Raw genomic sequence first — 13,583 nt, 5'->3', positions numbered from 1 at the left:
GTACCCTCACCTGGACCCTAAACCGTCCCTGTCCCCTAACCCTAGCCCTAGCCCGAAACCTAACCCTAACGCTTCCCCGAAGCCATCCCCTCACCCGTCCCCTAATCCTAACTTGTACGCTCACACTAACCCGCGCCCTCACATGTACGCTCCCCCTAAACCGTTGTCGTACCCTCACCTGGACCCTAAACCGTCCCCGTCCCCTAACCCTAACCCTAGCCCAAACACTAACCCTAATCCTTGCCCGAAGCCTTCCCCTCACCCGTCCCCTAATCCTAACCCGTACGCTCACACTAACCCGCGCCCTCACACGTTCGCTCCACCTAAACCGTTGTCGTACCCTCACCTGGACCCTAAACCGTCCCCGTCCCCTAACCCTAACCCTAGCCCGAACCCTAACCCTAACCCTTCCCCGAAGCCTTCCCCTCACCCGTCCCCTAATCCTAACCCGTACGCTCACACTAACCCGCGCCCTCAAACGTACGCTCCCCCTAAACCGTTGTCGTACCCTCACCTGGACCCTAAACCGTCCCCGTCCACTAACCCTAACCCTGGCCCGAACCCTAACCCTAACCCTTCCCCGAAGCCTTCCCCTCACCCGTCACCTAATCCTAACCCTTACGCTCACACTCACCCTCGCCCTCACACGTACGCTACGCCTAAGATGTTGTCGTACCCTCACCTGGACCCTAAACCGTCCCCGTCCCCTAACCCTAACCCTAGCCCGAACCCTAACCCTAACCCTTCCCCGAAGCCTTCCCCTCACCCGTCCCCTAATCCTAACCCGTACGCTCACACTAACCCGCGCCCTCACACGTACGCTCCGCCTAAACCGTTGTCGTACCCTCACCTGGACCCTACACCGTCCCCGTCCCCTAACCCTAACCCTAGCCCGAACCCTAACCCTAACCCTTCCCCGAAGCCTTCCCCTCACCCGTCCCCTAATCCTAACCCGTACGCTCACACTAACCCGCGCCCTCACACGTACGCTCCCCCTAAACCGTTGTCGTACCCTCACCTGGACCCTAAACCATCCCCATCCCCTAACCCTAACTCTAGCCCGAACCCTAACCCTAACCCTTCCCGAAGCCTTCCCCTCACCTGTTCCCTAATCCTAACCCGTACGCTCACACTCACCCGCGCCCTCACACGTACGCTCCGCCTAAACGGTTGTCGTACCCTCACCTGGACCCTAAACCGTCCCCGTCCCCTAACCGTAACCCTGGCCCTAACCCTAACACTTCCCCGAAGCCTTCCCCTCACCCGTCCCCTAATCCTAACCCGTACGCTCACACTAACCCGCGCCCTCACACGTACGCTCCCCCTAAACCGTTGTCGCACCCTCACCTGGACCCTAAACCGTCCCCGTCCCCTAACCATAACCCTAGCCCGAACCCTAACCCTAACCCTTCCCCGAAGCCTTCCCCTCACCCGTCCCCTAATCATAACCCGTACGCTCACACTAACCCACGCCCTCACACGTACGCTCCGCCTAAACCGTTGTCGTACCCTCACCTGGACCCTACACCGTCCCCGTCCCCTAACCCTAACCCTAGCCCGAACCCTAACCCTAACCCTTCCCCGAAGCCTTCCCCTCACCCGTCCCCTAATCCTAACCCGTACGCTCACACTAACCCGCGCCCTCACACGTACGCTCCCCCTAAACCGTTGTCGTACCCTCACCTGGACCCTAAACCGTCCCCGTCCCCTAACCCTAACTCTAGCCCGAACCCTAACCCTAACCCTTCCCCGAAGCCTTCCCCTCACCTGTCCCCTAATCCTAACCCATACGCTCACACTCACCCGCGCCCTCACACGTACGCTCCGCCTAAACGGTTGTCGTACCCTCACCTGGACCCTAAACCCTCCCCGTCCCCTAACCGTAACCCTGGCCCGAACCCTAACACTTCCCCGAAGCCTTCCCCTCACCCGTCCCCTAATCCTAACCCGTACGCTCACACTAACCCGCGCCCTCACACGTACGCTCCCCCTAAACAGTTGTCGTACCCTCACCTGGACCCTATACCGTCCCCGTCCCCTAACCCTAACCCTAGCCCGAACCCTAACCCTAACCCTTCTCCGAAGCCTTCCCCTCACCCGTCCCCTAATCCTAACCCGTACGCTCACACTAACCCGTGCCCTCACACGTACGCTCCCCCTAAACAGTTGTCGTACCCTCACCTGGACCCTAAACCGTCCCCATCCCCTAACTCTAACCCTAGCCCGAACCCTAACCCTAACCCTTCCCCGAAGCCTTCCCCTCACCCGTCCCCTAATCCAAACCCGTACGCTCACACTAACCCGCGCCCTCACACGTACGCTCCCCCTAAACCGTTGTCGTACCCTCACCTGGACCCTAAACCGTCCCCGTCCCCTAACCCTAACCCTAGCCCGAACCCTAACCCTAACCCTTCCCCGAAGCCTTCCCCTCACCCGTCCCCTAATCCAAACCGTACGCTCACACTAACCCGCGCCCTCACACGTACGCTCCCCCTAAACCGTTGTCGTACCCTCACCTGGACCCTAAACCGTCCCCGTCCCCTAACCCTAACCCTAGCCCGAACCCTAACCCTAACACTTCCCCGAAGCCTTCCCCTCACCCTTCCGCTAATCCTAACCCGTACGCTCACACTAACCCGCGCCCTCACACGTACGCTCCCCCTAAACCGTTGTCGTACCCTCACCTGGACCCTAAACCGTCCCCGTCCCCTAACCCTAACCCTAGCCCGAACCCTAACCCTAACACTTCCCCGAAGCCTTCCCCTCACCCGTCCCCTAATCCTAACCCGTACGCTCACACTAACCCGCGCCCTCACACGTACACTCCCCCTAAACCGTTGTCGTACCCTCACCTGGACCCTAAACCGTCCCCGTCCCCTAACCCTAACCCTAGCCCGAACCCTAACCCTAACCCTTCCCCGAAGCCTTCCCCTCACCCGTCCCCTAATCCTAACCTGTACGCTCACACTAACCAGCGCCCTCACATGTACGCTCCCCCTAAACCGTTGTCGTACCCTCACCTGGACTCTAAACCGTCCCCGTCCCCTAACCCTAACCCTAGTCCAAACCCTAACCCTAATCCTTGCCCGAAGCCTTCCCCTCACCCGTCCCCTAATCCTAACCCGTACGCTCACACTAACCCGCGCCCTCACACGTTCGCTCCGCCTAAACCGTTGTCGTACCCTCACCTGGACCCTAAACCGTCCCCGTCCCCTAACCCTAACCCTAGCCCGAACCCTAACCCTAACCCTTCCCCGAAGCCTTCCCCTCACCCGGCCCCTAATCCTAACCCGTACGCTCACACTAACCCGCGCCCTCACACGTACGCTCCACCTAAACCGTTGTCGTACCCTCACCTGGACCCTAAACCGTCCCCGTCCCCTAACCCTAACCCTAGCCCGAACCCTAACCCTAACCCTTCCCCGAAGCCTTCCCCTCACCCGTCACCTAATCCTAACCGTTACGCTCACACTCACCCTCGCCCTCACACGTACGCTATGCCTAAGATGTTGTCGTACCCTCACCTGGACCTAAACCGTCCCCGTCCCCTAACCCTAACCCTAGCCCAAACCCTAACCCTAACTCTTCCCCGAAGCCTTCCCCTCACCCGTCCCCTAATCCTAACACGTACGCTCACACTAACCCGTGCCCTCACACGTGCGCTCCGCCTAAACTGTTGTCGTACCCTCACCTGGACCCTAAACCGTCCCCATCCCCTAACCCTAACCATAGCCCGATCCCTAACCCTAACCCTTCCCCGAAGCCTTCCCCTCACCCGTCCCCTAATCCTAACCCGTACGCTCACACTAACCCGCGCCCTCACACGTACGCTCCCCCTAAACCTTTGTCGTACCCTCACCTGGACCCTATACCGTCCCCGTCCCCTAACCCTAACCCTAGCCCGAACAGTAACCCTAACCCTTCCCCGAAGCCTTCCCCTCACCCGTCCCCTAATCCTAACCCGTACGCTCACACTAACCCGTGCCCTCACACGTACGCTCCGCCTCAACCGTTGTCGTACCCTCACCTGGACCCTAAACCGTCCCCGTCCCCTAACCCTAACCCTAGACCGAAACGTAACCCTAAACCTTCCCCGAAGCCTTCCCCTCACCCGTCCCATAATCCTAACCCGTACGCTCACACTAACCCGCGCCCTCACACTTACGCTCCCCCTAAACCGTTGTCGTACCCTCACCTGGACCCTAAACCGTCCCCGTCCCCTAACCCTAACCCTAGCCCGAACCATAACCCTAACCCTTCCCCGAAGCCTTCCCCTCAGCCCTCCCCTAATCCTAACCCGTACGCTCACACTAACCCGCGCCCTCACACGTTCGCTCCGCCTAAACCGTTGTCGTACCCTCACCTGGACCCTAAACCGTCCCCGTTCCCTAACCCTAACCCTAGCCCGAACCCTAACCCTAACCCTTCCCCGAAGCCTTCCCCTCACCCGTCCCCTAATCCTAAACCGTACGCTCACACTAACCCGCGCCCTCACACGTACGCTCCCCCTAAACCGTTGTCGTACCCTCACCTGGACCCTAAACCGTCCCCGTCCCCTAACCCTAACCCTAGCCCGAACCGTAACCCTAACACTTCCCCGAAGGCTTCCCCTCACCCGTCCCCTAATCCTAACCCGTACGCTCACACTAACCCGCGCCCTCACACGTACGCTCCCCCTAAACCGTTGTCGTACCCTCACCTGGACCCTAAACCGTCCCTGTCCCCTAACCCTAACCCTAGCCCGAACCCTAACCCTAACCCTTCCCCGAAGCCTTCCCCTCACAGGTCCCCTAATCCTAACCAGTACGCTCACACTAACCCGCGCCCTCACACGTACGCTCCCCCTAAACCGTTGTCGTACCCTCACCTGGACCCTACACCGTCCCCGTCCCCTAACCCTAACCCTAGCCCGAACCCTAACCCTAACCCTTCCCCGAAGCCTTCCCCTCACCCGTCCCCTAATCCTAACCCGTACGCTCACACTAACCCGCGCCCTCACACGTACGCTCCCCCTAAACCGTTGTCGTACCCTCACCTGGACCCTAAACCGTCCCCGTCCCCTAACCCTAACCCTAGCCCGAACCCTAACCCTAACCCTTCCCCGAAGCCTTCCCCTCACCCGTCACCTAATCCTAACCGTTACGCTCACACTCACCCTCGCCCTCACACGTACGCTATGCCTAAGATGTTGTCGTACCCTCACCTGGACCTAAACCGTCCCCGTCCCCTAACCCTAACCCTAGCCCGAACCCTAACCCTAACTCTTCCCCGAAGCCTTCCCCTCACCCGTCCCCTAATCCTAACACGTACGCTCACACTAACCCGTGCCCTCACACGTGCGCTCCGCCTAAACCGTTGTCGTACCCTCACCTGGACCCTAAACCGTCCCCGTCCCCTAACCCTAACCATAGCCCGATCCCTAACCCTAACACTTCCCCGAAGCCTTCCCCTCACCCGTCCCCTAATCCTAACCCGTACGCTCACACTAACCCACGCCCTCACACGTACGCTCCCCCTAAACCTTTGTCGTACCCTCACCAGGACCCTATACCTTCCCCGTGCCCTAACCCTAACCCTAGCCCGAACAGTAACCCTAACCCTTCCCCGAAGCCTTCCCCTCACCCGTCCCCTAATCCTAACCCGTACGCTCACACTAACCCGTGCCCTCACACGTACGCTCCGCCTCAACCGTTGTCGTACCCTCACCTGGACCCTAAACCGTCCCCGTCCCCTAACCCTAACCCTAGACCGAAACGTAACCCTAAACCTTCCCCGAAGCCTTCCCCTCACCCGTCCCATAATCCTAACCCGTACGCTCACACTAACCCGCGCCCTCACACTTACGCTCCCCCTAAACCGTTGTCGTACCCTCACCTGGACCCTAAACCGTCCCCGTCCCCTAACCCTAACCCTAGCCCGAACCCTAACCCTAACCCTTCCCCGAAGCCTTCCCCTCAGCCCTCCCCTAATCCTAACCCGTACGCTCACACTAACCCGCGCCCTCACACGTTCGCTCCGCCTAAACCGTTGTCGTACCCTCACCTGGAACCTAAACCGTCCCCGTGCCCTAACCCTAACCCTAGCCCGAACCCTAACCCTAACCCTTCCCCGAAGCCTTCCCCTCACCCGTCCCCTAATCCTAAACCGTACGCTCACACTAACCCGCGCCCTCACACGTACGCTCCCCCTAAACCGTTGTCGTACCCTCACCTGGACCCTAAACCGTCCCCGTCCCCTAACCCTAACCCTAGCCCGAACCCTAACCCTAACCCTTCCCCGAAGCCTTCCCCTCACCCGTCCCCTAATCCTAACCCGTACGCTCCCACTAACCCGCGCCCTCACACGTACGCTCCCCCTAAACCGTTGTCGTACCCTCACCTGGACCCTAAACCGTCCCCGTCCCCTAACCCTAACCCCAGCCCGAACCGTAACCCTAACCCTTCCCCGAAGCCTTCCCCTCACCCGTCCCCTAATCCTAACCCGTACGCTCACACTAACCCGAGCCCTCACACGTACGCTCCGCCTCAACCGTTGTCGTACCCTCACCTGGACCCTGAACCGTCCCCGTCCCCTATCCCTAACCCTAGACCGAAACCTAACCCTAACCCTTCCCCGAAGCCTTCCCCTCACCCGTCACCTAGTCCTAACCCGTACGCTCACACTAACCCGCGCCATCACACGTTCGCTCCGCTTAAACCATTGTCGTACCCTCACCTGGACCCTAAACCATCCCCATCCCCTAACCCTAACCCTAGCCCGAACCCTAACCCTAACCCTTCCCCGAAGCCTTCCCCTCACCCGTCCCCTAATCCTAACCCGTACGCTCACACTAACCCGCGCCCTCACACGTACGCTCCCCCTAAACCGTTGTTGTACCCTCACCTGGACCCTAAACCGTCCCCGTCCCCTAACCCTAACCCTGGCCCGAACCCTAACCCTAACCCTTCCCCGAAGCCTTCCCCTCACCCGTCCCCTAATCCTAACCCGTACGCTCACACTAACCCGTGCCCTCACACGTACGCTCCGCCTAAACGATTGTCGTACCCTCACCTGGACCCTAAACCGTCCCCGTCCCCTAACCGTAACCCTGGCCCGAAACCTAACCCTTCCCCGAAGCCTTCCCCTCACCCGTCCCCTAATCCTAACCCGTACGCTCACACTAACCCGCGCCCTCACACGTACGCTCCCCCTAAACCGTTGTCGTACTCTCACCTGGACCCTAAACCGTCCCCGTCCCCTAACCCTAACCCTAGCCCGAACCCTAACCCTAACCCTTCCCCGAAGCCTTCCCCTCACCCGTCCCCTAATCCTAACCCGTACGCTCACACTAACCCGCGCCCTCACACGTACGCTCCCCCAAACCGTTGTCGTACCCTCACCTGGACCCTAAACCGTCCCCGTCCCCTAACCCTAACCCTAGCCCGAACCCTAACCCAAACCCTTCCCCGAAGCCTTCCCCTCACCCGTCCCCTAATCCTAACCCGTACGCTCACACTAACCCGCGCCCTCACACGTGTGCTCCCCCTAAACCGTTGTCGTACCCTCACCTGGACCCTAAACCGTCCCCGTCCCCTAACCCTAACCCTAGCCCGAACCCTAACCCTAACCCTTCCCCGAAGCCTTCCCCTCACCCGTCCCCTAATCCTAACCCGTACGCTCACACTAACCCGCGCCCTCACATGTACGCTCCCCCTAAACCGTTGTCGTACCCTCACCTGGACCCTAAACCGTCCCCGTCCCCTAACCCTAACCCTAGCCCGTACCCTAAGCCTAACCCTTCCCCGAAGCCTTCCCCTCACCCGTCCCCTAATCCTAACCCGTACGCTCACACTAACACGCGCCCTCACACGTACGCTCCCCCTAAACCGTTGTCGTACCCTCACCTGGACCCTAAACCGTCCCTGTCCCCTAACCCTAACCCTAGCCCGAACCCTAACCCTAACCCTTCCCCGAAGCCTTCCCCTCACCCGTCCCCTAATCCTAACCCGTACGCTCACACTAACCCGCGCCCTCACACGTACGCTCCCCCTAAACCGTTGTCGTACCCTCACCTGGACCCTAAACCGTCCCTGTCCCCTAACCCTAACCCTAGCCCGAACCCTAACCCTAAACCTTCCCCGAAGCCTTCCCCTCACCCGTCCCCTAATCCTAACCCGTACGCTCACACTAACCCGCGCCCTCACACGTACGCTCCCCCTAAACCGTTGTCGTACCCTCACCTGGACCCTAAACCGTCCCCGTCCCCTAACCCTAACCCTAGCCCGAACCCTAACCCTAACCCTTCCCCTCACCCGTCCCCTAATCCTAACCTGTACGCTCACACTAACCCGCGCTCTCACACGTACGCTCACCCTAAACCGTTGTCGTACCCTCACCTGGACCCTAAACCGTCCCCGTCCCCTACCCCTAGCCCTAGCCCGAACCCTAACCCTAACGCTTCCCCGAAGCCTTCCCCTCACCCGTCCCATAATCCTAACCTGTACGCTCACACTAACCCGCGCCCTCACATGTACGCTCCCCCTAAACCGTTGTCGTACCCTCACCTGGACCCTAAACCGTCCCCGTCCCCTAACCCTAACCCTAGCCGAAACCCTAACCCTAATCCTTGCCCGAAGCCTTCCCCTCACCTGTCCCCTAATCCTAACCCGTACGCTCACACTATCCCGCGCCCTAACACGTTCGCTCCGCCTAAACCGTTGTCGTACCCTCACCTGGACCCTAAACCGTCCCCGTCCCCTAACCCTAACCCTAGCCCGAACCCTAACCCTAACCCTTCCCCGAAGCCTTCCCCTCACCCGTCCCCTAATCCTAACCCGTACGCTCACACTAACCCGCGCCCTCACACGTACGCTCCCCCTAAACCGTTGTCGTACCCTCACCTGGACCCTAAACCGTCCCCGTCCCCTAACCCTAACCCTAGCCCGAACCCTAACCCTTCCCCGAAGCCTTCCCCTCACCCGTCACCTAATCCTAACCCTTACGCTCACACTCACCCTCGCCCTCACACGTACGCTATGCCTAAGCTGTTGTCGTACCCTCACCTGGACCCTAAACCGTCCCCGTCCCCTAACCCTAACCCTAGCCCGATCCCTAACCCTAACTCTTCCCCGAAGCCTTCCCCTCACCCGTCCCCTAATCCTAACACGTACGCTCACACTAACCCGTGCCCTCACACGTGCGCTCCGCCTAAACCGTTGTCGTACCCTCACCTGGACCCTAAACCGTCCCCGTCCCCTAACCCTAACCCTAGCCCGAACCCTAACCCTAACCCTTCCCCGAAGCCTTCCCCTCACCCGTCCCCTAATCCTAACCCGTACGCTCACACTAACCCGCGCCCTCACACGTACGCTCCCCCTAAACCGTTGTCGTAACCTCACCTGGACCCTAAACCGTCCCCGTCCCCTAACCCTAACCCTAGCCCGAACCGTAACCCTAACCCTTCCCCGAAGCCTTCCCCTCACCCGTCCCCTAATCCAAACCCGTACGCTCACACTAACCCGAGCCCTCACACGTACGCTCCGCCTGAACCGTTGTCGTACCCTCACCTGGACCCTAAACCGTCCCCGTCCCCTATCCCTAACCCTAGACCGAAACCTAACCCTAACCCTTCCCCGAAGCCTTCCCCTCACCCGTCCCCTAATCCTAACCCGTACGCTCACACTAACCCGCGCCATCACACGTTCGCTCCGCTTAAACCGTTGTCGTACCCTCACCTGGACCCTAAACCATCCCCGGCCCCTAACCCTAACCCTAGCCCGAACCCTAACCCTAACCCTTCCCCGAAGCCTTCCCCTCAGCCGTCCCCTAATCCTAACCCGTACGCTCACACTAACCCGCGCCCTCACACGTACGCTCCCCCTAAACCGTTGTCGTACCCTCACCTGGACCCTAAACCGTCCCCGTCCCCTAACCCTAACCCTGGCCCGAACCCTAACCCTAACCCTTCCCCGAAGCCTTCCCCTCACCCGTCCCCTAATCCTAACCCGTACGCTCACACTAACCCGTGCCCTCACACGTACCCTCCGCCTAAACGATTGTCGTACCCTCACCTGGACCCTAAACCGTCCCCGTCCCCTAACCATAACCCTGGCCCGAACCCTAACCCTTCTCCGAAGCCTTCCCCTCACCCGTCCCCTAATCCTAACCCGTACGCTCACTCTAACCCGTGCCCTCACACGTACGCTCCCCCTAAACCGTTATCGTACCCTCACCTGGACACTAAACCGTCCCCGTCCCCTAACCCTAACCCTAGCCCGAACCCTAACCCTAACTCTTCCCCGAAGCCTTCCCCTCACCCGTCCCCTAATCCTAACCCGTACGCTCACACTAACCCGCGCCCTCACACGTGCATTCCGCCTAAACCGTTGTCGTACCCTCACCTGGACCCTAAACCGTCCCCGTCCCCTAACCCTAACTCTAGCCCGAACCCTAACCCTAACTCTTCCCCGAAGCCTTCCCATCACCCGTCCCCTAATCCTAACCCGTACGCTCACACTAACCTGCGCCCTCACACGTACGCTCCCCCTAAACCGTTGTCGTACCCTCACCTGGACCCTAAACCGTCCCCGTCCCCTAACCCTAACCCTAGCCTGAACCGTAACCCTAACCCTTCCCCGAAGCCTTCCCCTCACCCGTCCCCTAATCCTAACCCGTACGCTCACACTAACCCGTGCCATCACACGTACGCTCCGCCTCAACCGTTGTTGTACCCTCACCTGGACCCTAAACCGTCCCCGTCCCCTAACTCTAACCCTAGCCCCAACCCTAACCCTAACCCTTCCCCGAAGCCTTCCCCTCACCCGTCCCATAATCCTAACGGGTACGCTCACACTCACCCGCGCCCTCACACGTACGCTCCGCCTAAACCGTTGTCGTACCCTCACCTGGACCCTAAACCGTCCCCGTCCCCTAACCCTAGCCCTAGCCCGAAACCTAACCCTAACGCTTCCCCGAAGCCTTCCCCTCACCCGTCCCCTAATCCTAACCCGTACGCTCACACTAACCCTCGCCCTCACATGTACGCTCCCCCTAAACCGTTGTCGTACCCTCACCTGGACCCTAAACCGTCCCCGTCCCCTAACCCTAACCCTAGCCCGAACCCTAACCCTAATCCTTCCCCGAAGCCTTCCCCTCACCCGTACCCTAATCCTAACTCGTACGCTCACGCTAACCCGCTCCCTCACACGTTCGCTCCGCCTAAACCGTTGTCGTACCCTCACGTGGACCCTAAAACGTCCCCGTCCCCTAACCCTAACCCTAGCACGAACCCTAACCCTAACCATTCCCCGAAGCCTTCCCCTCACCCGTCCCCTAATCCTAACCCGTACGCTCACACTAACCCGCGCCCTCACACGTACGCTCCCCCTAAACCGTTGTCGTACCCTCACCTGGACCCTAAACCGTCCCCGTCCCCTAACCCTAACCCTAGCCCGAACCCTAACCCTAACCCTTCCCCGAAGCCTTCCCCTCACCCGTCCCCTAATCCTAAACCGTACACTCACACTAACCCGCGCCCTCACACGTACGCTCCCCCTAAACCGTTGTCGTACCCTCACCTGGACCCTAAACCGTCCCCGTCCCCTAACCCTAACCCTAGCCCGAACCCTAACCCTAACCCTTCCCAGAAGCCTTCCCCTCACCCGTCCCCTAATCCTAACCCGTACGCTCACACTAACCCGCGCCCTCACACGTACGCTCCGCCTAAACCGTTGTCGTACCCTCACCTGCACCCTAAACCGTCCCCGTCCCCTATCCCTAACCCTAGCCCGAACCCTAACCCTAACCCATCCCCGAAGCCTTCCCCTCACCCGTCCCCTAATCCTAACCCGTACGCTCACACTAACCAACGCCCTCACACGTACGCTCCCCCTAAACCGTTTTCGTACCCTCACCTGGACCCTAAACCGTCCCCGTCCCCTAACCCTAACCCTAGCCCGAACCCTAACCCTAACCCTTCCCCGAAGCCTTCCCCTCACCCGTCCCCTAATCCTAACCCGTACGCTCACACTAACCCGCGCCCTCACACATATGCTCCCCCTAAACCGTTGTCGTACCCTCACCTGGACCCTAAACCGTCCCCGTCCCCTAACCCTAACCCTAGCCTGAACCCTAACTCTAACCCTTCCCCGAAGCCTTCCCCTCACCGTCCCCTAATCCTAACCCGTACGCTCACACTAACCCGCGCCCTCACACGTACACTCCCCCTAAACCGTTGTCGTGCCCTCACCTGGACCCTAAATCGTCCCCATCGCCTAACCCTAACCCTAGCCCGAACCCTAAACCTAACCCTTGCCCGAAGCCTTCCCCTCACCGTCCCCTAATCCTAACCCGTACGCTCACACTAACCCGCGCCCTCACACGTACGCTCCCCCTAAACCGTTGTCGTACCCTCACCTGGACCCTAAATCGTCCCCGTCCCATAACCCTAACCCTAGCCCGAACCCTAACCCTAACCCTTCCCCGAAGCCTTCCCCTCACCCGTCCCCTAATCCTAACCCGTACGCTCACACTAATCCGCGCCCTCACACGTACGCTCCGCCTAAACCGTTGTCATACCCTCACCTGGACCCTAAACCGTCCCCGTCCTCTAACCCTAACCCTAGCCCGAACCCTAACCCTAACCCTTCCCCGAAGCCTTCCCCTCACCCGTCCCCTAATCCTAACCCGTACGCTCACACTAACCTGCGCCCTCACACGTACGCTCCCCCTAAACCATTGTCGTACCCTCACCTGGACCCTAAACCGTCCCCGTCCCCTAACCCTAACCCTGGGCCGAACCCTAACCCTAACCCTTCCCCGAAGCCTTCCCCTCACCCGTCCCCTAATCCTAACCCGTACGCTCACACTAACCCGTGCCCTCACACGTACGCTCCGCCTAAACGATTGTCGTACCCTCACCTGGACCCTAAACCGTCCCCGTCCCCTAACCATAACCCTGGCCCAAAACCTAACCCTTCCCCGAAGCCTTCCCCTCACCCGTCCCCTAATCCTAACCCGTACGCTCACACTAACCCGCGACCTCACACGTACGCTCCACTTAAACCGTTGTCTTACCCTCACCTGGACCCTAAACCGTCCCCGTCCCCTAACCCTAACCCTAGCCCGAACCCTAACACTAACCCTTCTCCGAAGCCTTCTCCTCACCCGTCCCCTAATCCTAAGCCGTACGCTCACACTAACCCGCGCCCTCACACGTACGCTCCCCCTAAACCGTTGTCGTACCCTCACCTGGACCCTAAACCGTCCCCGTCCCCTAACACTAACCCTAGCACGAACCCTAACCCTAACCCTTCCCCGAAGCCTTACCCTCACCCGTCCCCTAATCCTAACCCGTACGCTCACACTCACCCGCGCCCTCACACATACGCTCCACCTAAACCGTTGTCGTACCCTCACCTGGACCCTAAACCGTCCCCGTCCCCTAACCCTAACCCTAGCCCGAACCCTAACCCTAACCCTTCCCCGAAGCCTTCCCCTCACCCGTCCCCTAATCCTAACCCGTACGCTCACACTAACCCACGCCCTCACACGTACGCTCCCCCTAAACCGTTGTCGTACCCTCACCTGGACCCTAAACCGTCCCC

This window comes from Leucopleurus acutus (assembly GCF_964270905.1).
Source record: "Leucopleurus acutus genome assembly, chromosome: 12".
NCBI lineage: Eukaryota > Metazoa > Chordata > Mammalia > Artiodactyla > Delphinidae > Leucopleurus > Leucopleurus acutus.
Note: the sequence above shows the minus strand (reverse complement) of the source record.